Source organism: Cervus elaphus, chromosome 5 (assembly GCF_910594005.1).
Source record: "Cervus elaphus chromosome 5, mCerEla1.1, whole genome shotgun sequence".
NCBI lineage: Eukaryota > Metazoa > Chordata > Mammalia > Artiodactyla > Cervidae > Cervus > Cervus elaphus.
Window position 1 is genome coordinate 2,449,950 of NC_057819.1, and position 17,953 is coordinate 2,467,902.

The following is a 17,953-nucleotide window of genomic DNA, read 5'->3' on the forward strand; positions in this document are numbered from 1 at the left end:
GATGAGGTCATGAGGAAAATACCTGACACGCAAGGCCGTCTAGGATAAGGGACCCTCCAGGTTGGCCTCGGCCTCTACCCCACCCTGTATCCTCCCCCCTTTTCTGCTGTTGTCTTTGTTTGCCCTGCTGCGGATTCTTGTGTTGCCTGCCGAGAGCTCTCCTGCTCCTCTTTCACTGAATGAGAACCAACTTAAAACCCTAATTAATAAATCTCCTGGACGCTGGTACCCTATGAAGGGGCCAGGGATGAAGGAAATACTTCAGTTCAAACCCTTTAGCTGGCATTCTGGCTTGTTTGATAAATGTGTGCTCTCATTGCACAAAATGCTCATGATTGTTCTAAACATCCTAAACATAGTATGCTAACAAAAGAAACTATTAAGCATAGGCCCCTTCGCGGGGTGAGAAAAGCTCCACAAATAAAATAGCCACAAATGTGCCTAATAGAAAATAGTTTAGATAGAGATTAGCTGGCGACTTCTTGCAGGTAATTAACTTTTAGACTAAGAGCCTGTTTTGTGCCATATCTGCTGTTTTTGAAATCCTTTGCATTTCTGTTCTGTGAAAAATGTAATTCTACCTAGTTCCCTTGGAGATGACACCTAATAGAATGAAAATAGATTAACCACAAATAAGACAGGGTCGGCTACTGAAGTTGCTTAAAGTTGCACCAGGTGCAAGCCATAAATTGTCAACAGGCCTGAAAGCCAAAAGATATTATACATAGAAATTAACCATAAAAAAGGCCCTAGTAGGCACAGAGCCCTTTGTGGGGTGAGGAAGCCCCATTAGAGTATACAAAAAATATTGTTCCAAAAGTTGTTATTAGATCAACGTTTGATTGATGTTAATGTGCTGAGGTTGTGCAGTGGAAACTATTGTTAATATAGTTAAAGATATAGTAAAATAAGAGTTTAGCCCTAGTGTAAAAACAATAAGATAATTGTTAGTTTTAGCCAGGAGTGCTAAACAGGGGCTGCCTCTCCAGAGCCACAGAGTCCTTGTGTGTTAAACTTTTTAGATAAATTTAGCTGAGAATTTCTGCAAAAAGACTGACCTTTGTGTTAACAGGATTGTATTTCTATTATGTTACAACTTGCTGTACCATGAGACTGCCACTTTTCTGTTTTCTGCTAACCTCAAGGCCAGAAGATAATGTACAAAAAATCTATGGGAAAAGACTCTCATAAACAAAATTATACAGAACACACCTGGTTTCGTGAAGGACAAGCTGATCTAATGTTAAACTAAGTCTGTATGCTTATCTGCCCCTTAGAAATGTACCAACTTAGAGTATAAAGGCTATGGTGAAAAATAAAGCAACTGCCAGACTCTGCTACATATTCCTGGTCTGGTCTCTTCCTTTCTCTCTCTCTCTCTCTCCCTAGCAGACTTGGCCCTATCAAGGCCGGTCCTACGTGTCTCTCTCTCGCCGACGCCGTTCATCATGAGGGTTCCCCTGGATCCTGCTGGGGCTGGACCCCGGCAGTCCAGAATCAGACAGAAGTGTATTGTGTTTCTCTGGTTCTGACCTGACCCATCATGGACTCTGTCCCCAGGGCACCTGCCCCTGGCACCAGGGATTTCTGCTCAAGTTGAGAAACTCAGACAATGAGTTGTTGCAAAGGAAATCTGAAGAAGGGGTGAATTAAGAAAGATGTGAACAGATTTTTCTGGACTAAGTTCCCTGGTGTGATTCTGAACCCAGTCTTAGGCCAAAGAGACAAATGAAGCAGCTGCCTTTGCAGAGGATGTTTCTGCCCCCAGAGCCCAGACTCTGCGAGGACAGCAGGTTTTTGTCTCACTTCCTGTCTGGCATGGAACACTGTGCCATCATTGCTGCTAATGTCATAAGATGCACAGTAATAATCAGCCTCGTCCTCAGCCTGCAGCGAAGTGATGGTCAGGGTGCCTGTGTTGCCAGACTTGGTGCCAGAGGATCGGTCGGGGACCCCCGAGGGTCGCTTGTTACTACCATAGATCAGGGTTTTAGGGGCTGATCCTGGGAGCTGTTGATACCAGTTCACACCCAACATCCCAATGTTGCTGCTGCTTCCGGGGCAGGAGATGGTGACCCTCTGGCCCAGGGACCCGGACACAGAGGGCGGCTGGGTCAGCACAGCCTGGGCCAAGGATCCTGGAAGGGGGAGAGACAGAGATGATGACTTGGGGGTCCAGACACGAGAGAACGGAGCACGGCCCGTGGGTCTTCCCAGAACCCTTCCCCTGTCCCGCCATCCAGTCACCTGTGCAGAGAGGGACCAGGGTGAGGAAAGAGGGGACCAGGCCATGGTGGGCATGGTCAGGGCGTCCTGCCTTCCGTGGCCCCACAGCACCGCTCCTTCTCTTCATACTCTGAGAGGGGGAGGGTCCTTTCATGCAAATGACCCCCCATCCATCCCCCGCACTGGATCAGGTCCCTCTGCCTGAGGGCGGCGAGGGGGTGGGGGGGTGGGGGGTGGGCTGGGGTGGAGCTGAATGGGCCCAGAGGTGGGAGGTCACAGCTGGGAGCCCTGAGCAGAGGCCACCACCCAGGGCCAGGGGGCTGCTTCCTGCTCCCAGCCTCCTAATCACGCTGAGGAGTGGCCCCCGCGCGCCCCCTGGTGTCCAGGCCCAGACATGCATCCTGTAGCTTGCGGACCTGGGCCCCTCAAGGCTAGCTCCTGCCCCGGCTCTGTGCTCGGCCCCTTCCCTTGTGCCAGGCCAGGCGCTGCTTCCCTGCCCCCTGTGACCTCAGGGCTGTCTGTGGGCTCCCCTCAGAGCCTCAGGTCGAGTGTGTCCACCGCTTTCTTGGCAGCTCAGGGTCGGGACTGAGGGGGCGTCTGGGGCACAAGTTCCTCTCACATCAGGATCAGGTCAGGGCCTGCTGGCCCCGGGGAGACCCGTCCCCTCCTGGGCAGGATAGCGGGTCCCTCCTCTGTGGGTCCCCTCCATGGTGTCCGAGCCCTGCTTCCTCTGTGTGTCCCCTCAGCCGAGAGGAGGAGGAGGCTCTTCTCTGTGGCGGGGTCGAGGGTGTGAGGGGAGGCCTGGGGTGTGACTCCTGGATCTTTACTGTGTGTGAAGCTTTCCACACACTGAACCCCGACCTCGTGTCCTAGCTCATGAAGGAACCCCTCTGGCCTTCTCTCCTGCAGGCTCGGGGCTCAGGCTGCAGGCAGCAGGGCTGGTGATACTCAGGGCAGCTTTTATTGAGAATCCGAAAGGCTCTGAGCAGCGTCTGTTCCCAGGGACCCTGACATGTGGTGGTTTAGGACCAGTCGTCCCAATTAGTATGTTCGAGAGGATACAGTTCCGGGAAAGTTTGGTTGGAGAAGCATGGCCCGACTGTAGTTTGTCCTTCACTGCATGAGTGTGTTACACTGTAGGTGTGACTTTGAGACTTTTATAGTTATTTATTTATTTGTCTGGGTGGTGTCTTAATTGTGGCTTGTGGGATGTAGTTTCCCGACCAGGGATGAAACCAGGCTGACGGCACTGGGAACGTGGAGCCTTAGCCACTGGACCACCTGGGAATTTCCTGAGACAGTAAATGTATGAAAAGATGTTAATGGATTAGTGAAAATTTAAGGCTATTACTTACATAAGTGCATTAGTTTAATTGAAGGGAAATCTATGTTTGTTTCAATTTTTCATTGACAAGAGTTCTGTATCTGAAAAACAATTATCTTTGTAAGTTTTTTAATTAAGAAAATATTAAATAAATGATCCAAGAGGGATCTATTGAATATTGTTTGTTAACAAGTAAATCAGTCCTCAAAATTCATTGGAAGGACTGAAACTGAAGCTGAAGCTCCAATATTTTTGCCACCTGATGTGAAGAACTGACTCATTGGAAAAGACCCTGAGGTTGGGAAAGATCGAAGGCAGGAGGAGAAGGGGACAACAGAGGATGAGATGGTTGGATGGCATCACCGACTTGACAGGCAGGAGTTTGAGCAAGCTCCGGGAGTTGGTGATGGACAGGGAAGCCTGGCATGCTATAGTCCATGGGGTCGCAAGGAGTTGGACATGCAAAGACCAACTGAACTGAACAAGTAAAAATTAATTTTTACAAAGATATTTGTACTACTAAATTTTTGGAGTCTGAGTGAAGCAGAGCAGGAATCAGCATATTTCTGCCACTTATATCATCCCCACTGGGGGATTTTTATCTGATTTGGAAGATGTATGTCAAAACATTGCAGTCTGAGCAATCAGAGCCATGGGTGAGTGTCACATCTGAGATGAGGGAAAGTCAGATCTGTTCTCTAGAACTTCAGAAGTGATCACTGCAAGTTACCCTGAGTTAGACGTGGACCAGGCAGAGCAGCATTCACTGCAATGGCAGGGAGGGCACAGTTCAGTTCAGTCGATCATTCGTGTCTGACTCTTTGCAGCTCGATGGACTGCAGCATGCCAGGCTTCCCTGTTCATCACCAACTCCCGGAGCTTACTCAAACTGATGTCCATCGAGTCGGTGATGCCATTCAGCCATCTCATCCTCTGTAGACCCTTCTCCTCCTGCCTTCAATCTTTCCCAGCATCAGGGTCTTTTCCAATGAGTCAGCTCTTCACATCAGGTAGCCAAAGTATTGGAGTTTCAGCTTCAACATCAGTCCTTCCAATGAACACCCAGGACTGATCTCTTTTAGGGTGGACTGGTTGGATCTCCTTGAAGTCCAAGGGACTCTCAAGAATCTTCTCCAAAACCACAATTCAAAAACATCAGTTCTTTGGCACTCAGCTTTCTTTATAGTTCAACTCTCACATCCATACATCTACAAGTTGTGTTTTATACTAAGACATATTAAAAATAAATTTAGAACCATTAATAAAACGAACGTAAAAATAGAAATACCTAGACACAATTGTAGTATTGCTAGTACATACTCATTTACATACATGTAATTTCGTACAGGAGGACAAGCAAGAGGACTTAATGTCTCCATTAACTGGGAAAAATAAGGAACAAAAATAATGCTTATCTCCGTGTAAAATAAAATTATGGCTTTGTATTCAGATTAGATGTTCTGGCGCATTAACTGGTTAATAAAATTCATATGGTTATTTTCTTTTCTCAACATGTGTTTGCAAGAATCAACTCATATCCAACAAAATATTCATTCTAAATCCTTTTCCTGTTATTCCAATGCATGGATGATTGTGTAGGGAAAAATAGGAAAATAGGTAAAGATAGGAACTGGTAAATGACAGAACCATCAGCATGTGGCCCAGGCCCCTTGAAGGAGGGTGAGAAGGTGACAGGAAGCATGGGTGTCCCACGTCCTGTGCCCAGATTCCAGAAGCACGAGGCAGGGCAAAGGCCTCCAAACCCACATCCTGTCACTGTCCCCTAAAGGACAGTCTTGGTTCAGGAGTGAGGACGTGAAGGGAGGGGTCCAGGTTGTGGAGGAGGGCCCCCAGGACCCTGCTCTTGAGACGAAGTTGTTGACATGGAGAAAGTCCCTCCCCTGGGGTCTCTTATCCTCTGTCCAAGCATCATTGTAGGTCAAGTTTACTGACATTTCTGTTGTGTAATTTCCCATCCATCCTAGCCTGGACCTCAGGTCTAGGCACTGACCCCGCGGACAGAGGAGCAAGACTGTTGCTCACAGCTGAGAGCTCTCATGTCCCCTGGGGCCCAGGTGCAGGAAAGTCCCTCTCCAGTGAGCGCCCTGCTTCCCACGTGGGCAAGAGCCAGTGGAGGAGGTTCCCAGGCTGCCTGGTCAGGAGCCTGGAGCCCTGGGTGAGCCTGAGAGGCTGTCACAGGAAAGGCAGGAGCAGCAGCCTGGGCCTCAGCTCAGCCCAGTAAGGGCCAAGGAGCCTGAACGCCAGGCTTGAGGCCAGGGAACCGAGCAGGGACCCCCTGCGTGCACTACTAGCATCAGAGAGGAGAGCAGCTGGGACCAGGACCCATACTGGACGCTCTGATGAGTCCAGAATCAGACAGAACTGTACTGGGTTTCTCTGGTTCTGACCTGACCCATCATGGACTCTGACCCCAGGGCACCTGCCCCTGGCACCAGGGATTTCTGCTCAAGTTAGGAAAATCAGACAATGTTTTGCTGCCAAGGAAATCTGGAGAAGGGGTGAATTAAGAAGCTGTGAACAGATTTTTCTGGACCAAGTTCCCTGGTGGGACTCTGAGCACAGTCTTAGGCCAAACAGAAAAATGAAGTGGCTGCCTTTGCAGAGGATGTTTCTGCCCCAGAGCCCCGCTCTGAGGGGACAGGAGGTTTTGGGCTCACTCCCCCCGGCCTGGAGCACTGTGGCATGACTGACACTGCCGTCATGAGACGCACAGTAACAACCCGCCCCGTCCGCAGCCTGCAGCGGAGTGATGGGCAGGGTGCCCGTGTTGCCAGACTTGGAGCTGGATAATCTGTCTGGGACCCCTGAGGCTCTAATATCGTCACCATAGATCAGGAGTCTGGGGGCCTTTCCTGGGAGCTGTTGGTACCAGCTCACATCATTATCCCCAGTGCTGCTGCTGCTTCCGGTGCAGGAGATGGTGACCCTCTGGCCCGGGGACCCGGACACGGAGGACGGCTGAGTCAGCACAGCCTGCGCCCAGGATCCTGGAAGGGGGAGAGACAGAGATGGTGACTCTGGGGTCCAGACACGAGAGCAGGGAGCAGGGCCCGTGTGTCTTCCCAGGGTCCTTCGCCTGTCCCCCCATCCAGTCACCTGTGCAGAGAGCGACCAGGGTGAGGAGCAGAGGGGAGCAGGCCATGGTGGACACGGTCAGGGCGTCCTGCCTTCTGTGGCCCCACCGCTGAGCAGAGCGTCCCCACACCGCTCCTTCCCCTCTTCATACTCTGAGAGGGGGAGGGTCCTTTCATGCAAATGACTCCCACCCCCAGCTCTCTGATCCCTCCCTGGGCCCTGGTTCATGTCCTTCAGCTGGAGAGTGGCAAGGGTGTAGGCAGGGGCGGGTCTGCGGGGGGCCCAGGGGTCAGAGATCCCAGCTGGGAGCCCAACCACTCAGGGCTCTGAGCTGTGACCTCCAACCCCCTGGCCTCCTCCAGCACAGGGTCATGAGCCAGGGCTGATCCCACCTCTCACCCCCACAGACTCACAGGAATGGCCGCCAGGCGCCCCCTGGTGGCCAGGCCCGGACACACATCCATGACCTAGAGAAGAGAACCTCAGAACAGCTCCTGCCCCTGCTCCGCGCACCGTCCACTCCTTAAGGCCACGTCAGGCGCCCCTTCTGTGTGCTCCATGACCTCATGGCCGTCTGGGGCTCACCTCAAGACTCCCCTCAGACCCTCAGGGCAGTCTGTCCACAGCACCCTTGTCTGCTCAGAGGTCAGGATACAGGGAGTGTCTGTGACACAAAGTCCTTTAAATCATGATCAAGTCAGGTCGTCCGTGACCACCCAATGGATGTAGCTACCTGGTTGTGCAGGCCTTCGGATTCTTTCCTCTTTTATTAGTAATGAATCAGTGTGTCTTACACACACGCGCGCACACACACACACACACAATATTCAAGGCCCTTTTCCAGGGGACTGTAGGCACTTTGTTCATAAATATACTCCCTAACCCAACTATACTATTTTGCTGGCCTCCTCTTTCCCATATGAGTTGCATAAAATATATCCTAGCTTTCCCTCTGTATCTGCTTGGAGTCAGAAGCTGTCTTCATGAGTCAGGCTTACTCTGCCCGCAGCTCCCAGGACACACAGGAGAAGCTGATCTTGGTGGCACCGCCTGTGACCAGGTGCCCATGTCATGATCACTCTCCCGGTCTTCCACTCCCATCCTAGGACAGGATCTTACAATCGTCAAGGAAATTGAGTGGCTGCATCCAGAGCCAGAGGAACAATGGTGGGTCTGAGGGCCGGGGACCAGCAGACATCAGGGGGTGGGTTTTCCATGGGACCTGTTGGTGCACAGACGCATCACATCCCCAGCTCTGCTGCCCTTTCAGGACAAGTGGACCTGAGGACTAAACCTGCCGCTGGCCCGGCTGAGGCAGCACAGACTGCGCTCAGGACCCTGGCGGGGCCCGGGTGGCACGTCACTGCCGCGGAGACTGACACGAGGGGACGACGGGAACCCTGCGCGGTGTGGGAACTGGCGTCCCTCCTGGTGACGTCTGGAGGCCCCGCCTGTCACCCCTGCTCTGACCCGCCACCTTCTCAAGAGATAACACGCAGGAGGCAGCGCAGTCAGTGATGAAGTGCTCAGTGCAATCTGGCTGCTCACTGCTGACATTTCTACTCAGCGTGTCTTGAAGACAACATTTCACCACTGGTTTGAATTTTCTTAATGTTTCTCAGTAAATGTATATTGTTTTCCTACTGATATGGTCAAAGTGCATATTATCTTTTATTCGGCTGGGACCAGAATATCTCACACTTTGAACTACTGATAAAATTATATAATTTTAAAGTTACATATTATTTGTAATAATAGTGATCCTGAATGTTTTTGTAGTCATTCTAATGAATTGTCAGTAGAATCTCTAGTCCTAAAGGTATTGATTCTTCATTTCAACCTATTTTCATCTTTAGTGTTGTTTCTAACATTGATTTGATCGAGTCATGAGGAAGCGAAGGTCCGTTAGAAGATTCTCCCCCTGACATGCACGCCACTCCACGAAACACACAGGAACAAGCTGGCAGCATCCCGTTTGTTGCAGGGCGTCTTCTCGCTCTTCCTGGGATGGCCAAGGCAGCTGTGGAGAAAATCTCTGTTTCTGTGTGTTGGGGGGAGGTGATGGGTGGTCTTTAGATTTTCTATTCAGTGTTCATAGGTGTAAGTTCCATTTCTAAGCTTTGGAAATGCTGCCAGGAGCCCAGAAATCACACTGGCGCCCTCTTCTTTTTAGAAACGCTGAGTCCGAATTCTCATCAACAGGTTGCAGGTCACACAGGCGTTCCTGGGGGTGAGGTGACCCCAGGTGCCCACTGCAGGTGAAGCTCAGGGAACCCCCAACAGCACCCACTTGGCCTCTGCACCCACACCCCACTGCCCTCACCCACCTGGTCTGGGCCACGTCCAGGACTTACGCTGTTCTCCCAGCCTCACAGGGATTTCTCAGAAGAAAACACTTTTCCTGGAGTTCAAGGGCTAAGTCCTGAGCCTCCCCTTCCTCAAATACATCAGGGCACCGGGGCCTAGAGGAGGAGGGTTCCAGGGCTGTTTCATCCTCTATGTCTTTTCTCACAGTTTCCATTCTTTTTGCCCCAACTTCCTACCTCATGCTTCGTGGCAAGTGAAGACTGTTTGCTGGGAGAATTTTGATCAATTTGGGAATAATTGTTGTATTTTTAAATACTTTTAGTAGCAAATAATAGCTTCACTATGTTGTGCTCTTTTCAGTGTTTGTTGTCTTAGTGGCATTCAGGGCTTGGAGTTAAAAGGAGGAGTATTTATTATTTTGGTGGGAGAATGAAATTTTATTTCTTGTTCACTCAATTCTTTAAACACCAGAAATCACAGTGTTCTATCATCAAAGATTACTTTTAATTATAGTCTGATTGATACATATTTGAAGGCCAAAATCCCAGTGATATAACACAAAAATGTATTTTCACCATTTTAAATGACATCCCGTTTTGAATTGGCAATAGCAAAGAACTAGAAAGTAATTGATTTGGAAAATAATTTAAATCGATTTTTCATTCTGCAATACCAAAGTATTGATCAAAATATATTTTAAGCATGTATCATGATAAAAAAGAATTTATAGCAAAACATTGTGTTAGAGAGTAGTAACATCCTGATTTTTCTAAACCTTTTGGACATATTGAGTGAATTACTACACTTCCACATAAAAAAATAAAACGAATAATTTAAAGCTACTTGGTAGGTGTTTCTTAACTTTGCTTTTTTTTCTGGCTTACATCCCAGATATTGAGAAAGTGTGGACAATAATAACTGGGCAATAAATAATTTTCCTCCTCAGAAATTTTTTTTAGATATTTCTTACAATATATTGTAATTTTTAGTGCAAAGAGTTCCACTTTTACTCAGATTTATCCTTAAGTGTTTTATATTTATATTACAGATGCTGTTACTTTTATTTTTAAAAATCTAGGTCCAATACTCATCTACAGAATATAATGAATTTCTGCATGTTTGCTTTTATATCGCAAAACCCCAAGTGAAACACACAGAAGCACGTCTTAGTGACCACTTGACCCTGAGCTGAACCTGGCATGAATCCACCTCTTCCATGCCCTTCCACCCTCTCCACTGAGAGGTTTTTATCTCTGATTAAGAAAAGTTTTGACAAAGCCAACGAATGTTCAAATAATTGCACAACTGCACTCATTTCACATGCCAGCAAAGCAATGCTCAAAAGTCTCCAAGATAGGCTTCAACAGTACAAAAGCTGAGAACTTCCAGATGTTCAAGCTGGATATAGAAAAGGCAGAGGAAGCAGAAATCAAATGGCAAACATCCTCTGGATCATAGAAAAAGCAAGAGAGTTCCAGAAAAACTTCTCCTTCTGCTTCGCTGACTTCCCTAAATCCTTTGACTGTGTGGATCACAACAAACTGTGGAAAATTCTGAAAGAGATGTGAATACCAGACAACCTTACCTGCCTGCTGAGAAACCTATATGCAGGTCGGGAAGCAAAAGTTAGAATGGGACGTGGACAAAATGGGACATGGTACCAAATTGGGAAATGACTGTCAAGGCTGTATATTGTCCCCTTGCTTATTTAACTTATGTGCAGAGTCCATCATGCAAAATGCCAGGCTGGATGTAGCACAAGCTGGAATCAGGATTGCAGGAGAAATATCAATAACCTGAGATGTGCAGATGACACCACCCTTATGGCAGAAAGCGAAGAGCGACTAAAGACCCTCTTAATGAAAATGAAAGAGGAGAATGAAAAAGCTGGCTTAAAACTTAACATTAAAGAAACGAAGAACATGCCATTCAGTCCCATCACCTCAAGGCAAATAGATGGGGAAACAAGGGAAACAGTGACTTTATTTTCTTGGGCTCCAAAATCACTGCAGATGGTGACTCCAGTCATGAAATTAGGAGAGGCTTGCTCCTTGGAAGAAAAGCTATGACAAACCTAGGCAGCATATTAAAAAGCACAGACGTTAGTTTGCCAACAAAGGTCCATGTAGTAAAAGCTATGGTTCTTCCACTAGTCATGTACAGATGTGAGAGAGTTGGACCATCAAGAAGGCTGAGTGCCAAAGAATTGATGCTTTTGAACTGTGGTGTTGGAGAAGACTCTTGAGAGTCCTCTGGACTGCAAAGAGATCAAACCAGTCAGTCCTAAAGAAAATCAATCCTGTATATTCATTGTAAGAACTGATGCTGAACCTGAAGCTCCAGTCATTTGCCACGTGATGCGAAGAGATGACTCACTAGAAAGGACCCTGATTGTGGGAATGATTGAAGGCAGAAGGAAAAGGGGAGGAGAGAGAATGAGATGGTTGGATGGCATCACAGACTAAATCCACATGAGTTTGAGCAAGATCCATCCAGGAGATGGTGAAGGACAGGGAGTCCTTGGCGGGGTCCCCAAACTGTGCTGGGCTGCCCCAGGCCTTCATTTTCCCCCAGCCCATGCCAGAGGAGGGGCTGCCATGCAAATGGGGGTCCACCCACGGCTAGCCCAGCCCCGCCCTGAGCCCTGATGTTGGAGCTCAGCTCACAGCCCAGACTGAGCAGGAGGGAGGGGGCTTCCCCTCAGGGAGACCCTGAGAGGAAGCACCTGCTGAGACTACACAGGTCCCTACTCAGGGGTCTCTGCAGTCAGAGAGGACACACTGCCGAGTGCCCCCCAGGAGCACAGGCCCCGCCCCCAGCCCAGGTCCAGGGGTGAGGGGTGCTCCCAGAGCAGCTGGGCAGGGACCCCAGGGCAGTCCCACAGCGCCCCCTGCAGGCCACAGTGCACAGCTTCGGTGTGGATCAAAGTTTTGGGATCCCTGGTGGTCCTCAGCTCACCTGGTCCCTGTCTCCTTTCACACATCCGTGGATGTATCTGCTTCCCACATACGTATTCTTTTATGCTGAGCCTGATCCTATAATGTCGTCATTTCCAAAAGCAAGTCTTGGAAAGCTCAGTATATGTAACCACTGAAGGTTACAGTACCCTCCCTGCCGCCCCCCACCCCCCAGAGTGCATTCTAAAAAAGCTAACTGACCCAGGTGTACATCAATGCAGATGTCAGTGACAAGAGGGCAGGAAGGCGGTTTGAAGGACAGTTAGGGGTGTTTGTGGCAATGCTTTAGATGGAATTCTCCAGCAACAAGCACAATGACGTATTTTAAACATGGAAAATCTGCAAACACTTCAAAAGTCAAGCCATGCTTTCAGAATTCTGATGGTTTTAGACTGATTTGTGAATATCTATTAGTTTGGCTGGTATAATGTTTACATTTCTTTAGTCATGAGTGAGAGTAATCTTCCCATAGTGGAGCTTTCTCTTGATTGTGTCATATATATTTTCAGAACCTTGTCTTAGAGATGATACAATTTGTTGCTTTTATGAGCAAAACTTTCTGCATGAGCATTCTCTTGATGAATGTTCTAGTTGAGTAGAATAATGGCCTTGTCTTGGATTGTAAATGGAGAAACCATCATTTCCTCAGCATATCATGTATGTATATTCACGTCAGTTGTGCAAATTCTTCACAATCATCTAGACCCATCTCTCTGTAAATGACCTGTAAGCATGATCAGTTACTGTCTCAGGCTCTTTCCTCAGATATCAGAGTAAAATCCTAAAAGTAGAGATTCATGGTTTGTGCGGTGGAAATTTTTAGGACTTAAGCCCTGGAGGCAGCATCTCAAGTAACCCCTAAAAGATTGCTCTGAGGAGGCAGGGGGTGGGGGTGGTGGAAATTCAAGTTATATAGAAGATTTATAACAAACGGCAGGTAGTCTGAACTAGAAAGGTTGTTTGTTTTTTTCATTAATGCAAACCATACATGTCAAGTCAAGGAATTTGGCACTTTTCTATGTATGGGAAGATGCAAGAGTCTTTTGCTTTGATATACACGTCAGCTATCCGGAGTCAGCATCCTGTGATTTTTACATTCTGAGATTCCTCAGGGCTCACCCTAGGGAGTGGCTGCAGCATGATGGCTGCTAGATGGCAGACTTTCTGTCCTGAGTTCCCTCAGGCTCACCAGCCACCTTCCATGGTGGGTGCAATTGCTGAAGACTGTGACAACTTTTGTTACTGATATGAAAGGAAGTGTTCCATTTCTCAATGGCTGTGTGTGTGAGTGTGTGTGTCAGAGAGAAACTGTGCCACAGGTGTCCGCAGGACACCTTCCTTCAAAGTCTACCTTGAGTCCTCGTGCCCATCCCAGTCTTCCCCTGCCTCACCCTGTCATCTTGTGACTCCTTCACATCTGAGGCTGAATCTGCAGGCAAACCAACCCTGGGAACTTCTCTGTAAGGTCTCCAGGCTCTGGGCCTGGAGCTGAGGAATCCACAGGAAGCCATGTCCGTGGAGCCGGATTTCCTTCAGACAGAAGGAGGATTGGGGCAGACACCTCTGTCGGCAACTCCGTGGAGTGGAAGCTGGGTCATGTTGAGTGGAGAGAGCTGTCCCCTGTCTTCCCTGCAGGATCTGGAAGGATGGAGCCCAGCCCCACATCTGAGGGTCTGCAGGCCCACGAAGCCCAGGGTAGGAATCCATGTCCGTGGAGCAGGATTTCCTTCAGACAAAAGGAGGATTGGGGCAGACAACTCTCTCGGCAACTCCATGGAGCAGAGACAGGTTGTGTTGAGTGGACATGGCTGTCCCCTGCCTTCCCGGCAGGATCTGGAAGGATGGAGCCCAGCCCCACATCTGAGGGTCTGCAGGCCCACGAAGCCCAGGGCAGGCGAGCCACAGCCCCATCTTCCTGCACCCACACCAGAGCCGAGGCCCCGGGCCCTGCTCTGTTTGGGTCTTTGCCACAGCAGGATCCAGGGGTACCCTCAGAATGAACGGCGTTGGCGAATGACAGAGAGAGAGAGAGAAAGACCAGACCGGAGTGTGCAGCAGAGTCTGGCAGTTACTTTATTTTTCCCCGTAGCCTTTATACCCTAAGTTGGTACATTTCTAAGGGGCAGATAAGCACACAGACTTACTTTAACATTACATCAGCTTGTCCTTCATGAAACCAGGTGTTCTCTGTATATTTTTGTTTATGAGAGTCTTTTCCATAGATTTTTTGTACATTATCTTTTGGCCTTGAGCTTAGCAGAAAACAGAAAAGTGCAGTCTCATGGTACAGCAGGTTGTAACATAGTAGAAATACAATCCTATTAAACACAAACGTCAGTCTTTTTGCAGAAGTTCTCAGCTACATTTATCTAAAAAGTTTAGCACACAAAGACCCTGCGGCTCCGGTGAATCAGCCTCTATTTTAGCAGTCTTAGTTAAAATTAACAATTATCTTATTGTTTTACACTAGGGCAAAACTCTTATTTTTCTAAATCCTTAACTATATTAATGATAGTTTCTACTGCACAACCTCAGCACAATAACAGCAATCAAACATTGGTCCAATAATCACTTTTAGAATAATAATTTTTGTGTTCTCTAATAGGGCTTCCTCATCCCCTGAAGGGCTCTGTGCCTATTAGGGCCTTTTGATGGTTAATCTCTATGTATAATATCTTTTGGCCTTCAGGCCTGTTGACATTTTATGGCTTGCGCCTGGTGTAACGTTAAGCAACTTCAGTAGCCGACCCTGTCTTTTTTGTGGTTAATCTATTTTCTTTCTATTAGGCGTCATCTCCATGGGAACTAGATAGGATTGCATTTTTACAGAACAGAAATGCAAAGGATTGCAAAAATAGCAGATATAGCACAAAACAGGCTCTTAGTCTAAGAGTTAACTACCTGCAAGAAGTCGCCAGCTCATCTCCATCTAAACGATTTTCTATTAGGCACATTTGTGGCTATTTTATTTGTGGAGCCTTTCTCACCCCTCGGAAGGATCTATACTTAATAGTTTCTTTTGTCAGCATACTGTGCTTAGGATGTTTAGAACAATCATGAGCATTTTTGCAATGAGAGCACACATTTATCAAACAAGCCAGAATGCCAGCAAAAGGGTTTGAATTGAAGTATTTCCTTCATCCCTGGCCCCTTCATAGGGTACCAGCGTCCAGGAGATTTATTAATCAGGGTTTTAAGTTGGTCTTTATTCAGTGAAAGAGGAGCAGGAGAACTTTCGGCAGGCAACACAAGAATCTGCAGCAGGGCAAATAAAGACAACAGCAGAAAGGGGGGAGGATACAGGGTGGGGTAGAGGCCGGGGCCAACCTGGAGGGTCCCTTGTGTCCTGAACGGCCTTGCGTGTCAGGTTTTTTCCTCATGACCTCGTCGCGGGTGGGATCTCCCACAACGGCTCCCAGCCCTGCTCAGGCCAGGTGTCTGCAGCTGGGGGACCAGCAGAGAGTGTCCACTCTGAATTTGGAAAAGAAATCAGGAATGGGCCTTGGGGACCTGAGAAAGATGCTTCTGTGGTTGAGGAGTTTTTGGAAAATTCACAGACAGGGAACCTGGCAGAGAAGAAAGCCTGGCCTGTCCTGAGAGATGGAGCCAGGGCTTTCTCTGCTGACTCCTCAGGACTCACCTGCTGCAGGGTCTCTAAAGGGAAAAAACCCATATCTTCCCCAGGCAGTTACTCAGAGACTGAGTGACCATGAGTTTGGGAAAATTCAGTCCTGATAGCAGCACCATGGAAATGAAGAGGGAGCCGGAGCCAGGGCCCATGTCAGTGTCTGAGCTGTGGACATGGCCCTACAGCCCGGGACCCACACTCTGGGGGACGAGAGGATGGAGACGAAGGGGAACACGGCTGTGCTGGAGCACTTCCGGGGCAGACACAGCACTTCCTCTGGGGAACTGGCTCCCAGCGTTGAGGGAGGGGCAGCTGAATTCCGTCCACACCTGTGTGGGCCTGCCCTGTCTCAGGTCACAACCCTGTGTGTGTCCTCCCTGTACTCACAGAGATCTCTGAGCAGAGAAGCCTCCCTGGCAGATCCCTTCACAGAAGCTGCTCGCTGAAAAAAAGACTCAGAGCCAAGGTCTGTGGGCCCAGGGTTTTTTGTCTCACTTCCCCGTCATCTGAAGCACAGTGAGAATGATAGCTGCTCCCACTGCCTTGACATGCAGCACAGTAACAATCTCGTCTTCAGACTGAGCCCTCGTGGTGGTGAGCGCAGCTTTGTTCCCAGAGATGGAGCCGGAGTAGCAAGCAGGGACCCCAGACGGGTGGCTGTTTGTGCTGTAGATGAGCAGTCGGGAAGCCTGGCCTGGGTTCTGCTCTTGCCAGTTGGGGTCATTACTGGTGGTGACTGACCCAGAGCTCAGTCAACAGGTCAGGGTGACCGTCCCTCCTGGAGACACTGACAGTGCTGGCTCCTGGACCACAGTCTGCGCATCCATCCCTAAAAGCAACAAGAGAGAGACAGGGGTTGTTTGGAGACAAGGGCTCTAAGACCCTGCTTGGGAGTGCCCCAAGGATGCAGAGTCCCGGCCCCTGACCTGAGCAGTAAGTGAGGAGCCCGAGCAGAAGCATCATCCTGGCCATGGTGGGGACCCTCCCAGGACATGGCCTCCTCAGCCTCCTGGGCTGGAGGTGGGGTCCTGGATCTTTTCCTGCCTCCCATCCCATCAGGAGGAGGAGGAGCCTCATGCAAATCATTTCCTGCCTCTCCCTGCCCAAGTCACTTGATGTCCCCTTGGCGGGGCGGTTCTTGAAGGAGGTAGATGCTGGACCTCTCACATATCAGGGACAGTACCGGGAGGAGACCCTGAGTGATGGGGTGACAACCTTCCCCTAATCAGCCCCCACGTCCTTCGATTCTCAAACCTGAATCTTTCCCTGCAGATGTGAGGCTGAATATAATGGATGTGCTCCCCTTCCTGCCCCAGCGATCCTGTTCACCCCAACACCATACTCCCCCATGACTGTGAACCTCTCCTCCCTTCCCGTGGAATCACTTCCTGCTCCTGGTGAGGATCCGTGGGTGGCTCTTCCTCCAGCAGGAAACTCAAAAAGGAACCAGAGAGTCACATGTGATCTGTGGGGGCACAGGGTCTCCCCACACACAGGCTGTGAAACCACTGCTGGTCACGACCATCCAGGGCATCAGGGCTGTGTGGTTGACACCCACACCATCACCAGGTGTAGGGGCTTAGCTATCCTGGGCTCTGAGAACCACCAATAAATTGGGGTAGCTTCAATATATCTGCACTTTAGAAGAAAATTATATCAAGATTCTTTCAAAATATTAGATGAAAATAATAGAAAAATACATGACTCAACATCAGAACTTAAAATGATACTGTTGGTGTGAATATCATGAAGTGTTCTAAATTCCCTTTCCCCTAAATGGTCTTACGTGGAGCAGAAGGACTAGGAAGAGCAGCTAAGGGGGTTTAGGGTGAAAGCTTTTCAGTAAGTTGTGATGTACAGCCACAACATACTCGTTCTCAGCATGTGAAATGAAACAGGATTTGAAGTCCATTTCAGAGCTGCTGCTACAGTGTCTGCTGCAACAACATGCTGATAATTGTGTTCCTTTCTCAGTATCTGTGACTGAGGTCCGATTCCATCAGCCAAAGATCCGCACTGCTTGATCTGGAGCCTATTAAGCAAAAGTCCTCTGGTACAATGGAAAACATGTAATTTCGTGGGCATGGAATTTGATGATAAGGAAGATTTAAGGCTTAAAGGAAAAGGGAGGATTCGAAGGAATAATCCCACATGTTGTAAAATGTGCATCTCGGTAAACTTTGGGCCCACAGCCCAGCCCTGCCTGCTGTGCAGACCCTGCACGTCTGTGTGAAAGGGCAGTGACAGGAGCAGGACACCAGCGTGGTGACATGCAGCGCTCACAGATCCATGTGCCCGCTGAGGCTGCGATTTCAGGGTGGGCGGCCCCCTCCCCAGTGGTCTGAAATCACCTGTGAGCCTGAAAGGCTGTCCCAGGAGAGGTAGCAGCAGCATGGGTCTCAGCTGAGCCCAGTG

At 49.0% G+C, this 17,953-nt stretch overlaps 1 protein-coding gene, 1 pseudogene and 1 gene segment (V, D, J or C); all 3 read right to left on the reverse strand.

Moving 5' to 3' along the window:
* LOC122693629 overlaps positions 1–17,953 on the reverse strand; it is a 463,707-nt gene that overhangs the window by 400,000 nt on the left and 45,754 nt on the right.
* LOC122693633 overlaps positions 1–17,953 on the reverse strand; it is a 415,920-nt pseudogene that overhangs the window by 393,649 nt on the left and 4,318 nt on the right. The window lies entirely within an intron of this gene.
* Positions 1–17,953, reverse strand: part of LOC122693634 (immunoglobulin lambda-1 light chain-like) — a 473,571-nt gene that overhangs the window by 388,382 nt on the left and 67,236 nt on the right. The window lies entirely within an intron of this gene.